Genomic DNA, 16,432 nt, shown 5'->3' on the forward strand with positions numbered 1-16,432 from the left:
TTATGAATTTGCTTTTACCATCTCTCTTCATTGGGAAAGGCTTTCATTTGCTCTTTTGCTAAAGGAAATCAGCCTCCTCTCTCCTAATTAGCTTAAACAACACCTCTTGCTCACAAGTTTCCTAAACTTCCCAGTTTTAAAGAGCTGTTCTTTCTTCAATGACCTTTTAGTGTTTTATTTAGACTGGTGCCCCTCCAACAATGTGGTTACTGAGAAACAATAACCATATGAAATTAAAATATATATTCTGGGGGAAAGGGATTATGGGCCAAATAAGCTTTGTTCATGCTAATATTGTATTCCTTACTTGGTGAGTAACAAAACATAAATACACTCATGAAGTTATTGATTCATTATTTAAATATTTCCTGGGTACCCACAAGCATGTGTAGAGCTGGCCTAACTCATTAATTACTGTATCTGCAGTGCCTCAAATATATAAATTTTAAAAAGAAAAAAAAGGTTATCATATGCTACTGATGGGGTATTGTATTATCTGAATTAAATGGTAAGGAATTATTTACCATGCAGAAATCATATAAATCTTTGATAGTAAGAAACGCTAAATGCTCATTTTCTTAGACTATGAGGCATATCAAAGGTTGAAAAAAGAAAGCATAGCTTACCTCCTTTTTATACGAATAAAAGAACTAAATAAAAATGTTTTGTCAAGTAAGCCTCTTTCAGGGAATCAAAGGATCAACACAGATTTAATTTCACCTTCTGGAACATCTACATCTGTGGTCTTTTACAATGAGAATGAACGTGTCCAAGGCTCGCTTGATGCTGAAAGTGGCTTCTGAATCATTAAGTGAAGATTTCACCATGTTCTGTAGCATTTCTGTGAAGTGCACTTTATTGTTCACTAACTTGTTGAAAATTGGAACTGCCATACAGCATACCATGTAGTTTACTTGAATATTCAATAAACCATAACTCTCCATTTTCAACCTTTCTGAATAATCAATTTTTTTTTTTTTTTTTTTTTTACTAAACATACAAGTGGTGAAGGTTCTCAGAAAATCAGGTGGATTTAATTTCATTCTCTCCTGGAAAAGTGCCTTTTCACTTTAAGAAGTTCCTGGCTGTATCCATGTAATGGACTCAGCACTGCAGCGGTGTTGTCATTGTGCATTCTACTGAGACAGCAGATGATTGAAGGTGGCTAGGAAACACAGGGAGCTCTGATAATGGGGAAAGTTTGGCAAGTAGAAAGTAAAATGTGAAAAGTATAGAGAGAATACAAAATGTTAAAAATAGCTTTTTCTTTTATTTTCATTTTGTGACTACAGAGTGATGGTTGAGATTCCCCTTTTGCACAGACAGACCTCCAGCCTGGTAGTCCCCAACTGTGACAATGTTCCTCCACCCCCAATACCATGCGCACATGAGGTGATATTTTGCCTTGCTGGGAGAACTATTTGGTTTTGACAACTGGGGAATATGCTACTGGCATCTAGTAGACAGAGGCCAGGGTACTGCTTCAGAGCCTACATTGCCCTGGATGGCTCTTGTAGCCCCCACAACAAAGCATTACCTAGCCCAAAGGTCAACATCACCGAGTTTGAGAAATCCTGCTCTACAGAGATTTGACATTTATATTGCTAGCAAAATGCCTCAAAATTCAACCTTTAGTGTTTGGTAAGCCAAACTTCTATGTATGAGATGCTGGCCCTTGAGGCCTGGAAGTCTAGGATCGTATTTAATCAATATAAAAAATATTAATAGAAATCTTTAGTCTGTTTGGTTTTTGTTTCATAATATATGGTTATCTATAGGGATTAATCCTAGGTTACTGACCAGTGAGAGGTCATAGACAATTAAGCTTAGGAAGGAGGCTGAGAGGTCATAAAATTTACATTTCTCCTTTGCTTTTCTCTGCTTCTTTAGGTAAGTGTATGCTGATGGTTTCTGGGATACCATCTTGGGATGGAAAGGCCTCCATTGTACTGTGTCATTGAATGCTGTGGGAATACAGAAGAAAGTATTTCTCTAATCTACAGTTGGTCTCAGAAAGCCTCGTTACATACCGCACACACACACACAACCCCTCCCGTACTTATAACTAGGATTTCTATTTAAGCAAATAGCAGACAAAATAGCAATGTATATCAGTATGGCATATGCAACGTGTATATTAGTATGGCATGTGCAATGTTCATTTTGTAGGTATTTCATCTTAACCCTGTGATGTATCTTGGGATCATAAGATTAGCCTCATTTTTCTGGTTAAAGAAACAGTCCTGGGGAGTTTGTCTAGCTTGATGAGAGCCACATGTTATTGCTATTTTAGCAGCTATTAACCATAAGACAAAAGTTGCAGCTTTTTCCTTATTTTCTATGTTCCATAAAAAAACAGGATGAGACAAGTTCTAAGTGATATTCTCTCTCTAATCCTGAGCCTAATATTTTCAAACTATGAGGTGTGTAAGATAACTAGGTTTCCCCACTGTCCCTCGGCAAAATCATCATCATGATCATCATCGTCATCAACCGTAGACTTATATGGTTTTCTCTCAGACATTTTATTTTTTAAAAAGTTTCTTTCATCTAGAAATTCTGACCACACCTTGATATTGCAATTCACTTGTTCATATTGGTCTGGATCAGGCCATATAACTTCTCTTGAGGCTAAAGGAATCCTGTGTTCTGATTGGTCAACTTTGTGTCACATGGACCAACATCTGGATTCTGAAGTACAACCATGTCTCCCTAAACCACAGGAATTCAGGGATGAGAAAAGATTTCTCCTCAGGCAAACGTAATAACTGTAACCAAGAGAAAAGTACATGTATGCTAGATAGGCACAAACAGTGAATATGAAAATAATATTTCTACCTATAACAGGTTGTTGCAAAAATTTGATATTGTATATATAAAATACCACATATAACAATACCTACTACATATAAAGATTTAGTAAAGCAATAAGCATTCTTTTTTGGATTTCAAGAAAATGGTTACAAACCACTCACAGAATGTTTGAAGGTGTTTGGCGTTATGTAATTAGATGAAAAGTGAAGGAAAAAAGAAGTTGCAATAATTGATGATAATCTCCATCATGAGTAAGTTAAAGTTGTGTAAAACTCCAGATTTTAAGCTAATTCAAGCTTATTAGTTATCCCTCAGTAGTTTGGAATAAATTAATAAAAATTAAATTACCCCCAAATTAGAATTGCTGCCCAACCATCCTATGTGAACAGAGATGATATCTAGAGAGGAGATAAGTATAAATTGAAGGGAGTGATGTTTCAAAGAATGAGCCTGAAATGGTTCTTCAGTGATTTTCCCTTTTGGGGATCCATATCAATAAAGCTTAATAAGAACTAAGAGTGAAATTATTGCTAACTGTGAACTTAATAATGCCCCACTGGGAGTTCATTAATATCTCAACAGGTACACTGAAGCATTATCTTAATTGCACATGATACTTTCAAAAATTCGCCTTTTACAAGTTTTGTGGAAACTACCCTCTAGAACTAACATTAAGGAATTTTGTTTTGCCTTTCTATATTTGCAGTTTTGTACTGCCCACATATGCAAATCCCCCAGGAAAAAATGAACCACATTTGCCTTCCAGAAAGTAAGATACTCCTCAGGTGACTGTCCTTGCTACAGGCACTGCGCTTATAATGCAAAGCAGAATACAATAAAGGGAGGAAGAATATAATATAAGAAAGAATAATACACTGAGAAAGAATGTAATATAGAGAAAAAATATAATATACAGAGGAATAATACAAAAAGGAAAAAAATTAACATGCATGAAAACAATTTCAGAACTTTCATTGTGTTCTAAATAAAATAATTTCCTTTATGTAAATATTTAGAAATTTATTTTTATGAGAAGTTAGCTTGCAATGGAGCAGTGGTGGAAATTTGGATTTTTAAACATTTGTATTAATGTCTTCTAGAAGACATCTGTACTTTGAGTCTTCAGTGACAAATATTGACAGTAAGATGATGCCTAAGGGAGTATGTTTCCAAGCCTAGGAGATCCTTCTGCCTAGTAGCAGTTTACTGGTTCCTGAGGGGAGAGGAGCTAAGGAAAAGGCAGGGCAGAATCTGCCTCTTTAAAATGACAAATCCTAGTTATGTCTTGCAAAGTTTGAATCCTGGGGCATCATAGTTTATGTTGCCTAGGTTGTCAGGAACTAAGGCCTAAGGAAAAAAAAAAAAACACAGCAGCTTCCTAAATGACTTCCTTGGTCCCTTTACCTTTGATCTTCCATCCAAATGATAGCTTGCTTTCTCCTACATTCCAGTATTGAGGAAGGAAATCCCCCAAAAAAATGTGCCAAGGAAAAGAAAAGGTGAGAAAAAGTATTTACCCTGGTGCTTAAAGCAGCCCATCACAGACCTACCCAAGACAAGAAAAACTCCCAAATACTGTGAATCTCTCTGGCCACACTAACTTTGTGGATGAGGAGCGGGTCAAATAAATCTGTTCACTTAGTTTATTCCATTTTATCCATTTCCTGGCATCCCCATTTCTTCAATGAATACTGATGAGTTCCTATTCTGTTCCCAATAGAGTGGTATCCAGTGGTGAAACAATGATGAGCAAGGTCTTTGTCTTCCATAAGGGTAAATAATCTTAAGGAATGGGGAGAACAAGAAACAGATAATGATTCAGATAATTGTTTAATTAGAACTGTGGCGCTTGTTACGAAAGAAAACTACCGTGTTCTGGAAGTACCCATCAATTGACCTTCCTATAAATTCACTGTACTTTCTAGGGCAAGCATTGTAGAGGTTAGGGCAGAGCCTTGAGCACCTTTTAGAGATTAATGTGTGCTGTTTATTGAATGTATCTTAACTTTTGATCATTCTTTCAGTCTACCAAAATAATTCAACCACCACAACACATTTTATTGATGAGACATGACTATTTGTGTCTCAAAAGTATATATAGGGTGTATATGATATAAGTTATTTATGTGTCCATTTCAACTATTCTTGAAATTGTTTTTTCCCCTAGCATTGTTTCTCTTAGATTTACAGGAATTCTTAGAACCCTAAATTTACATAAATATTTTAAAGGTAAAATTAGAAACAGAGAATTGGGCATTTTTTTTTTCTATCTTGAGAGTAAAATCTGAATTTGGGAAACATCACATCTGATGACTTGAAAGACTATGATTTTTATTGCTGTTTTTATTCCTTGTTTGCTTGTTTATTTTTAACAATGGCCAGGAAAGTTGACTTCAACATAAAATTTATATGATAATTTTGAGGCATGAGAATTGCTCTCAAACCTTGATTACTTGAAATGACTTTTCTGTGTTGTCATCAGTGTCACGTGACTAGTGTCTTGAGAGAAATAATTGGAGACATTGAGATTTGAGTTGAGAAAAAAACTTGGAGAAGAGAGGTTCTTTACAACTAGTTGGAGACCCACATAGAGAAGTGAAATTAGTCCTGCATATAACCGTGAAAGGCAGAAAACGCATAGAGGATTATGGGCATGCAGGTGTTGGTGGCCCAATATTTGGAACGGTGGCCATTCGGGACCAGAAAAATCCACATAATGTCTACTCTTCATTGGAACATCATTAAGAGGGAGTGTGAATGCCCTATAGTCTCCTGGAGAAACAAATACGTGCCATTTTATCTAATAAGACAAATTATTGTCAGTTCATTCAAACTGAGAAATAGCATAGTAACTTGAAGACAAATCAGAGAAGACTGAGCTTTTTTAAGAAATGGAAATGTATTATTTCTGAGGACTCTGTTCTGTTCTATTGCTCTATATCTCTGTTTTGGTACCAGTACCATGCTGTTTTGGTTACTATAGCCTTGTAGTATAGTTTGAAGTCAGGTAGCGTGATGCCTCCAGCTTTGTTCTTTTGACTTAGGATTGTCTTGGCAATGCGGGCTCTTTTTTGGTTCCATATGAACTTTAAAGCAGTTTTTTCCAATTCTGTGATGAAACTCATTGGTAGCTTGATGGGGATGGCAATGAATCTATAGATTGCCTTGGGCAGTATGGCCATTTTCACGATATTGATTCTTCCTATCCATGAGCATGGTATGTTCTTCCATTTGTTTATGTCCTCTTTTATTTCACTGAGCATTGGTTTGTAGTTCTCCTTGAAGAGGTCCTTTACATCCCTTGTAAGTTGGATTCCTAGGTATTTTATTCTCTTTGAAGCAATTGTGAATGGAAGTTCATTCATGATTTGGCTCTCTGTCTGTTACTGCTGTATAAGAATGCTTGTGATTTTTGCACATTAATTTTGTATCCTGAGACTTTGCTGAAGTTGCTTATCAGCTTAAGGAGATTTTGGGCTGAGACAATGGGGTTTTCTAAATATACAATCATGTCATCTGCAAACAGGGACAATTTGACTTCTTCTTTTCCTAACTGAATACCCTTGATTTCTTTCTCTTGACTGATTGCCCTAGCCAGAACTTCCAACACTATGTTGAATAGGAGTGGTAAGAGAGGGCACCCCTGTCTTGTGCCAGTTTCCAAAGGGAATTTTTCCAGTTTTTGCCCATTCAGTATGATATTGGCTGTGGGTTTGTCATAAATAGCTCTTATGATTTTGAGATATGTTCCATGAATACCAAATTTATTGAGAGTTTTTAGCATGAAGGGCTGTTGAATTTTGTCAAAAGCCTTTTCTGCATCTATTGAGATAATCATGTGGTTTTTGTCTTTGGTTTTGTTTATATGCTGGATTACGTTTATTGATTTGCGTATGTTGAACCAGCCTTGCATCCCAGGGATGAAGCCCACTTGATCATGGTGGATACGCTTTTTGATGTGCTGCTGGATCCGGTATACCACACATCTACAGCCATCTGATCTTTGATAAACCTGAGAAAAACAAGAAATGGGGAAAGGATTCCCTATTTAATAAATCGTGCTGGGAAAATTGGCTAGCCATAAGTAGAAAGCTGAAACTGGATCCTTTCCTTACTCCTTATACGACAATTAATTCTAGATGGATTAGAGACTTAAATGTTAGACCTAATACCATAAAAACCCTAGAAGAAAACCTAGGGAATACCATTCAGGACATAGGCATGGGCAAGGACTTCATGTCTAAAACACCAAAAGCAATGGCAACAAAAGCCAAAATGGACAAATGGGATCTAATTAAACTAAAGAGCTTCTGCCCAGCAAAAGAAACTACCATCAGAGTGAACAGGCAACCTACAGAATGGGAGAAAATTTTTGCAATCTACTCATCAGACAAAGGGCTAGTATCCAGAACCTACAAAGAACTTAAACAAATTTACAAGAAAAAAACAAACCACCCCATCAAAAAGTGGGCAAAGGATATGAACAGACATTTCTCAAAAGAAGGCATTCATACAGCCAACAGACACATGAAAAAATGCTCATCATCACTGGTCATCAGAGAAATGCAAATCAAAACCACAATGAGATACCATCTCACACCAGTTAGAATGGCGATCATTAAAAAGTCAGGAAACAACCGGTGCTGGAGAGGATGTGGAGAAATAGGAACACTTTTACACTGTTGGTGGGATTGTAAACTAGTTCAACCATTATGGAAAACAGTATGGCGATTCCTCAAGGATCTAGAACTAGAAGTACCATATGACCCAGCCATCCCATTACTGGGTATATACCCAAAGGATTATAAATCATGCTGCTATAAAGACACATGCACACATATGTTTATTGCGGCACTATTCACAGTAGCAACGACTTGGAATCAACGCAAATGTCCATCAGTGACAGACTGGATTAAGAAAATGTGGCACATATACACCATGGAATACTATGCAGCCATAAAAAAGAATGAGTGTGTGTCCTTTGTAGGGAAATGGATGCAGCTGGAAGCCATCATTCTCAGCAAACTATCACAAGAACAGAAAACCAAACACCGCATGTTCTCACTTATAGGTGGGAACTGAACAATGAGATCACTTGGACTCGGGAAGGGGAACATCACACACCGGGGCCTATCACGGGGAGGGGGGATGGGGGAGGAATTATATTGGGAGTTATACCTGATGTAAATGACAAGTTGATGGGTGCTGACGAGTTGATGGGTGCAGCACACCAACATGGCACAAGTATACATATGTAACAAACCTGCACGTTATGCACATGTACCCTAGAACTTAAAGTATAATAAAAAAAATTTTTAAAAAGAAATGGAAATGTAAATATTTTATACATTAATAGTGAATTTCATAAGACATCCAAGAGCATGAGATAACATCTATGTAGTGCTTTAATTTTAAATATTTCTGTTTGTATAGATATAAATTTATATAAAAATGCATAAAAGTGATAATGACATGCAAGTAAATATTTTTTGTTCTTAAAACACTGGCTATTCACTTGGCTATCCACTCAAAAACAAAAAACAAAATTGAAGTCCTAGTCTATAATAGATAATATATATTAAATAGATCCTGGATGCATTAAAATGTTTAAATCTAAAAATCAGTTATGTAAATATGTAATCATAAACTGTAGGTGACAATATGTCCAATCAATATGACATTAGTCCAGTTTTATCACTGAGAGCTAAGAAGCTGTAAAATAAAATATAGATATAGTAGATCAGAAGAAAATGTTTTTGTATATCAAAGATACCACGAATAATACTAATAGTTACATATTCCTCTTTCACATTAAACTAAATACAGAATCACTCTATAGGCATACTGGTAGACATGAAAAGAAGGTTCTTTGTACTTTATTTAAGCAAATAAGAGTGAGAAGTTAAAATGTTAAGTAAATAATGGATTCAGTAGTATGAATATATTGTCATGTTCATGAATGTGGTATAGCATGTGGGTAGAAAACATGAGACACATTTGCAGATGACCGAAGATTGAAAAATACTGGTATAAAATTTATGGGTTTTTTTTGACAATTTCTTTAAATCAGTAAAAGGAAAATTAATTTAGATATACACTACATTAGTAGTAAACTGTAAATATATGTTACCATATATCTATATGGAAAGCCTTCATTTATAAAAGCAATGGAGACATTTATTAAATTCAGTGAAAGAAATCATGGGATGTGCAGAATAGATTCCTAAGATGTGTTCTGTAGTTCGTACACATTTAGACTTGCCTGCTTGTTAAGACCCAAAAAGTTATTAAAGGCATGCAATGACAAGTGTAGGCACGTTATAGAGAATCAACTACTACTGTTAAGTTTGACCAAAATTTCACCTTTACTATATTTTTTAGGTGTGTGTGTATATACCTAAATACATACGTATGTGTATATATATGTATAAATAATATATATATTATTTTTAACCTCTTAAAGGATTAAGGGCTACAGATATTTGATTTTCTTTTTTTTTTTTTTTTTTTTTTACTTAAAATAAAAGCTGCTTTTTTATTATAAAATTAATGCATGTTTGTTAAATACTTTAGAAAATGCAGAAGTGCCCCATCATTTAAACTCATCCATAGATATCATTTTGATATATTACTTCCTCTGCTTTGATCTTTTTTCCTCTGCATAGTCTTTATTTTGTTTTTTTTTTTTTTTTTTTTTTTTTTTTTTTAAATTTATTTATTATTATTATACTTTAAGTTGTAGGGTACATGTGCATAACGTGCAGGTTTGTTACATATGTATACTTGTGCCATGTTGCTGTGCTGCACCCATCAACTCGTCATTTACATCAGGTATAACTCCCAATGCAATCCCTCCCCCCCCCCCCTCCCCATGATAGGCCCCGGTGTGTGATGTTCCCCTTCCTGAGTCCGAGTGATCTCATTGTTCAGTTCCCACCTATAAGTGAGAACATGCGGTGTTTGGTTTTCTGTTCTTGTGATAGTTTGCTAAGAATGATGGATTCCAGCTGCATCCAAGTCCCTACAAAGGACTCAAACTCATCCTTTTTGATGGCTGCATAGTATTCCATGGTGTATATGTGCCACATTTTCTTAATCCACTCTGTCACTGATGGACATTTGGGTTGATTCCAAGTCTTTGCTATTGTGAATAGTGCTGCAATAAACATACGTGTGCATGTGTCTTTATAGCAGCATAATTTATAATCCTTTGGGTATATACCCAGTAGTGGGATGGCTGGGTCATATGGTACATCTAGTTCTAGATCCTTGAGGAATCGCCATACTGTTTTCCATAATGGTTGAACTAGTTTACAATCCCACCAACAGTGTAAAAGTGTTCCTATTTCTCCACATCCTCTCCAGCACCTGTTGTTTCCTGACTTTTTTAATGATTGCCATTCTAACTGGTGTGAGATGGTATCTCATTGTGGTTTTGATTTGCATTTCTCTGATGACCAGTGATGATGAGCATTTTTTCATGTGTCTGTTGGCTGTATGAATGTCTTCTTTTGAGAAATGTCTGTTCATGTCCTTTGCCCACTTTTTGATGGGGTTGTTTGTTTTTTTCTTGTAAATTTGTTTGAGTTCTTTGTAGGTTCTGGATATTAGCCCTTTGTCAGATGAGTAGATTGCAAAAATTTTCTCCCATTCTGTAGGTTGCCTGTTCACTCTGATGGTAGTGTCTTTTGCTGTGCAGAAGCTCTTTAGTTTAATGAGATCCCATTTGTCAAGATATTTGATTTTCTTAATTGGCGAAGAGATAAAGAATACCACAGATATTTGGGCATTTTGTCATATTTTCTTTTTACTGTACTGAACACCTCAAGCATGCTAGAAATAGTTGGTCCCACAGTGATATTAGAATGATCATAACATCTAGCATAACACAGCAATGCGCAGCATTCAGAATTTTAAGTTAATCTGAAGCATCAATATAAAAATGAAAAACTTAGTTTTAATTACTGCTTAAAGTTATTTAGTTACAGAAGCAAAAAAGGTCTGTAGCATTTTCAAAAGTACTGATTTAAAAAACGCCTAGGGGAAAATTTGATTTTTGTAGAGGAGACACCTTGGATGTTTGGAAATGTATTGCAGATATGAGAGCATGAATTCATGCATAGATCTTTACTCTGAAAGAATGGAATACCTTATAATAAAGTATCTTCAAGGAAATAAATACATTTTCTTCTCCAAAAAGGATTCTAGATCAATGTATAGTTTAGAGTGATGTGTCGATATAGCTGATTATAAAGATACTTTCATAGGTGATGAGTCAGCAGAGATTTAGAAAAGAAAAAGCTCCTTGATACTGGCCCTGGCAATGATTTTTTTGGACATCACACCAAAAGCTCAGGCTACAAAAGCAAAAGAAAAATGAAGCTACATTAAGCTAAAAAGTTTCTGTATAGCAAAGAAAACAATCAATGTAAAGAGACACCTCCTAAATAAAAGAAAATATTTGGAAACCAATATCTGATAAGGAGATAATATCCAAAATATATAAAGAACTCACTCAAATCAAAAGCAGAAAGATAACTCAATTTAAAAATGGGGAAAGGACCTGAATATACATTTCCTCAAAGGAGATTTACAAATGGCCAACAGGTACATGGAAAGGTGCATAACACCAAGGAAATGCAAATCAAGACCACAACGTGATAGCACCCCACATCTGTTATGATGGCTATTATCAAAAAGACAAAATATGACAAGCCTTGGTGAGGAAGTGGAGAGAAGGTTCCTCATGAATAGGTGAAAAATGGTTTTGGGTGTCTCATTATCTTTCTCATGAGAGAGAATGAGAAGTTATAAGACTAAAGGTAGGTAGTATGTCAGAAAGAACATGAAGTGGTTGACTATTCCAAGTAAGGGGAGAGAAAGGCTTAACTAGTATCACACAATACCAGAGGAAGAACGTGTTATAAAGGAAGGGAAAAAAATGAATTGTAAGCCATTCTAACCGGAATGATGTTCTCTTAAAGGGGAATTGTAGCACAGGGCTTAGGAGTAAAGGATTTAGAGATGTGCTTAAAATGAATTCCAGATCTGCCACTTACTTATATGTAACCTTCAGAGTGGTTCTTGATCTCTCTGTGTCATAGGTTCTTTATTTGTAAAATCAGAAAAACAGAAATTGTGTAAATGTGCTGTTGTGAGGATTAAAATAATGTATTACAGCTCTTAGCATGATGTGTCACACATGGGAAGACACTAAATGATAATGTATAATGTTATCATTTTGTTACTGTTCATAAATAGTTTTACCTAGGTATCCTGATGAAGTACAGTTCTGTGTCCCAAGTAAAAATAAGAGCATCTTGTATCAATAGCAAATATAAAGAAAATGCTTTCAAGAAATGTGGCGGTAGATGGTGGCACAGATTGTGTGAGGGTCTCCGCAGTATTTTTGAAGCGAGTCATAAACTTACAGAGAGAGGGAGACTTTGGGCCATATGATCTAGGAGTTCCCTTTCAATTCTAAAAGTGTCTTTCTAAATCTAAAGAAATGTCCGACAAATTCTAGCTAAGACTTTATATTGACAAAATAAAAAATTTAAATATAAACTTCTTAATTTAACTGTATATATTTTTTCAAGGTAAGACATCAGAATAATTCTAGTTGGTTTTTAACTGCTCACTGTTCAGAAATAACAAAAGGGAAAGGAATTTTTCCCATTATCACTCTTGTTTTTCTGGAAATTCTAACTGATGTAATTAGACAACTAACTGAATCATTATAACTTGCCTACATGGAAATCCCAAGAAAATAAACTGACAGCTATTAGAACTAATAAGAATTATAACAAGGGTAGAAGACACAAAGAAAATCTACAGAAATTAATAGATTCCTATATGGCAACAATAAATAGATAACAAAATGAATATTTTGTCTCATACATAATGCAATGAAAATAATTATTTAGAAACAAAGTTAAGGAATGTGCAAGTTTTAATGGAGACAATTTTAAGATTTTAGGAAGAGCAAGAATGAACAACCAAATAGATAAAAATAGATAATTTCCCCTGGGGGGAGATAAAATGTTGTAAATATTTAAATTCTACCCAAATTTATTTATAGCTGTAGTATAATTCTCATCAAAATCTTAATGGAATTTTATTGTTAACCTAAAAATAATTATCCTAAGGCTTATAAAGAAAATTAAAAACGTGATTATCCATGATCATTTTTAAAAGAACAGCTATGAAGAGTATGTTGCAACTAAGATAGCCTCAAAGTACTCTAAGTTCATAACAGCTAAAATAGTAAAACACTATTTTCAAGCCCAAAACTTGAAAAAAAAAATGAAATAGTAGAAGATACACCCTGAAGACCTAAGAATGTTTAAGAATTTAATATAGAACAAAAGGTGTGCTTTTCTGTCATTAAAGAATGATTAATTCATAAATGGTGCTAAATCAAGTAGTTAACCATTTGGAAGGGAAAAAAGTATAGATTACTGTTCCTCTGTATTTAACAGCCCAAAGTAATTTCCATGTAGAGAAAGATGTAAATGCAAACCTCAAATATTTCTGTCACGTTGAGGTAGAGTGACTTAAACATTATTGTGAGGAAATACTCATGAGTATGTATAAAGACTTGCATTAGCTCTGAGGATTTTGTTTTGACTTATAATGACAGTGAAAACTTGAAAAGGTTTAAATATTTAACAATGAATGTTAAGTTTAGGTTAGGTCAAATATTCATACAGCAGAATATTATGCAACCAGAAAGAAAGAGAAAAAAAGAAGGGAGGATGGAAGGAAGGGAAGGGGAGACTAAGGTCCATATTTTAATAATAAATAATATTTATAAGCTCATAACAATAATTATATATGTGTAGTAGTCTCTTTTCACACTGCTATAAAGACTGCTTGAGACTGGGTAATTTATAAAGGAAAGAGGTTTAATTGACTCACAGTTCAGCATGGTTGGGGAGGTCTCAGGAGACTTACAATCATGGTGGAAGGAGAATGCGAAGCAAGGCACCTTCTTCACAAGGCGGCAGGAAGAAGTGCCAAGCAAAGGAGGAGGAGCCCCTTATAAAACCATCAGATCTTGTGAGAACTCAATCACTATCATGAGAAGAGCATGAGGGAAACTGCTCTCATGATCCAATTACCTCCACCTAGTCTCTGGACATGTGGAAATTACGGGGATTATGTAGATTATAATTCTTGATGAAATTTGGGTGGGAACACAAAGCCTAACTATATCAGTATGTGTGCATAACGAAATATACACACAAAACAGTAAAGAGATACAGCAAAATGTTGACAGGGATCAAGGCATTAAAATTAACCTGCTTTCTTGTGTTTATTTCTCTAATATATGTTGTTAATTTTCATTAAAAAGCATACACTTATTTTAAATAGAATATAGGTGTTTTAAAATCCTATTTGATACTCATAACAAAACCATTCCTGTGCAACAGGCAAATTTTTATGAAGAGAAAATAATAATAAGATGACAGTGTGGTCCTGTGATAAAAATTAAAAGTATTTTAGTGTTCTAAGTTCAAGGAAAAAGGCCTAAGAAGAGATGGAATATCTCGTTTTATATAGCTGGAATGTTATCGCACTAAATTGTCTTTATCAAAAGATCAAGTCTCCATTTCCAAAGAACACTGGCAAGAGAGAAAATGTCCAATAGCAGCAAGAGAAAGTATATCTAGATATTTGGGTGAAAATAGAAATTAATTGCTAAAGATGCCTAATTATCATTTGATCAGTTGTAGGTACCAGTAGTAGCACTCAAAATAATTACTATGTAGGCTTTAACGTTAACTTGAAAGCAAGTAACTAAACATGAAGCATAATAGCTAGGAAAATAGGCAACATCATATTTCATAGGTTACATAAATTCTTCCAGTCCTTCATCTCTATTGCTACAAGGGATATCCTTATAAAGCTACATTTTTATCTCAGAATAAAATCCATTTTGTATTTCATTCCTTATGCTTGCATCATTATATTCATAGTGTCAAAATAACTACCATTGGATAGAGGGTATATGCATGATCCTAAAGAAAAATATGGGTCTTAAGCCAGGAGATATTCCTTATTTACACTGGAAGGGATAGACCACAGAAACTGATCATTTTCAAAGGTGCACAGTAATGAGGAAAGAAATCTGTTTCCTCAGGATTTTCGTTAGTAAAATTTGGGGCACAGTGTAGAAAATGCATTGCATTGGGGCACCTCACAATTCTGAGGTTTTACAGCAGCTACATAAATGAAAATTCAAGTAGAGGGCTGGATGTATCTTTATTAGCACCCTTTCAAAGGTACAGAGGGATTTTGGCAGGAAAGACATCTGTGCAACAGCATGAAGCTTTTACATTCCCACAAGTTGAAATTGATGGAAATGTATTGACATGCCTGGCTTCTTTCCTTTTTATTTCTTGTGAGGGAAAGTCTCTCTCTTTCTCCCTCTTTTCCTCCCTCTTCTCTATTTCTGTCCAAAGCCTTTATTCAGTTGATATTTTTGTTACCTAAAACTTATAACCTCCAAACTACAATCGACACATAGGTAACTCATTCTATTAAGATATTTGTGTAAGCTTTGCTGAGGCACTTATATAAGGAGTTTGAACAGCAGTCTAAGAGTGACCAGTAAAATAACTTTTAGTGGCTATGTAGTCAGTGATGTGAACAGAAGTCAGCCTGGATTCCATTAATCTACTGGCCTTCCTATTTAATGCTTATTTAAAAAATATTTTAGTAATAATTCAGCAAAGCATCATAGTTGTGAGTGTTTTATAGCTTTGTGACCTGAGGCAAGGTAATATTCTTCCAAGCCTCAATTTTCTCCCTTGTAAAACAAGTTATAACACTATAATATAGTCTCATGTAATATTGTATAGTATGGGTCACAGAATTTGCTGACGATTAGATAAAGCAATGCATATAAAACTTTTAGAACATGACTGGTACAAAATAAAGAGTTGGATAAACAGTACATATTATTTTGAAATCAGTAATGATAGGAATATGTAAAAATATTTTATTGCCATGGGCAATGTGAAGAATGTTTGTGATGATGTACAGCAGAGAACTTGGAAGTCAAATTGGGGAATCGATAACTTTAGTAAGGAAAAACATACCATTCTTTATTTTGGATGATTATTACCCCCATATATTAAGCACCCACTCTGTTGCAGGCATCATGCAAAGCAATGCACATTCATTTTCCCTGTTTCTCAGAACAACTTGTTATTAGTGATGTCACCAACTCATTCAAGTGAAATAGCTTCATCAAATTAAACACTAGCAAACAGAAATGCCAAACTCTGATCCCATGTCTTGTCAATACCAAATCCTATTTTACTTTGCACTAAACCTCACTGTAATTGAGAAGTTGCTCAGGTAAAAAGACCCATCAGGAGACATGCAGGCTTTCTCACACTGGCTTTGAATTAAGTCAGGGGCAGAAAGCCTGCCCTCCAATGGTCATAGAGCAGAACTGCATCATGAACAGGCTGCATGGAAAATGGCGGGTCGTCTGATTTCAGGGCCACAGGACTTAACTCTAATGCTGACCTAGAAATGTTGGTGGAGAAACGATCTTTACGGAGGCGATAACTAGCCTTAAATGATGGCAAATGGGTACACTTTA

General features: G+C 35.0%; 1 protein-coding gene across 1 annotated transcript in view; it reads left to right on the plus strand.

The window, feature by feature from the left end:
- GRM7 (glutamate metabotropic receptor 7) overlaps positions 1-16,432 on the plus strand; it is a 912,442-nt gene that overhangs the window by 261,739 nt on the left and 634,271 nt on the right. The gene's annotated exons all lie outside the window — the stretch shown is intronic.

The sequence above is a fragment of the Macaca thibetana genome, chromosome 2 (assembly GCF_024542745.1).
Source record: "Macaca thibetana thibetana isolate TM-01 chromosome 2, ASM2454274v1, whole genome shotgun sequence".
Taxonomy (NCBI): domain Eukaryota; kingdom Metazoa; phylum Chordata; class Mammalia; order Primates; family Cercopithecidae; genus Macaca; species Macaca thibetana.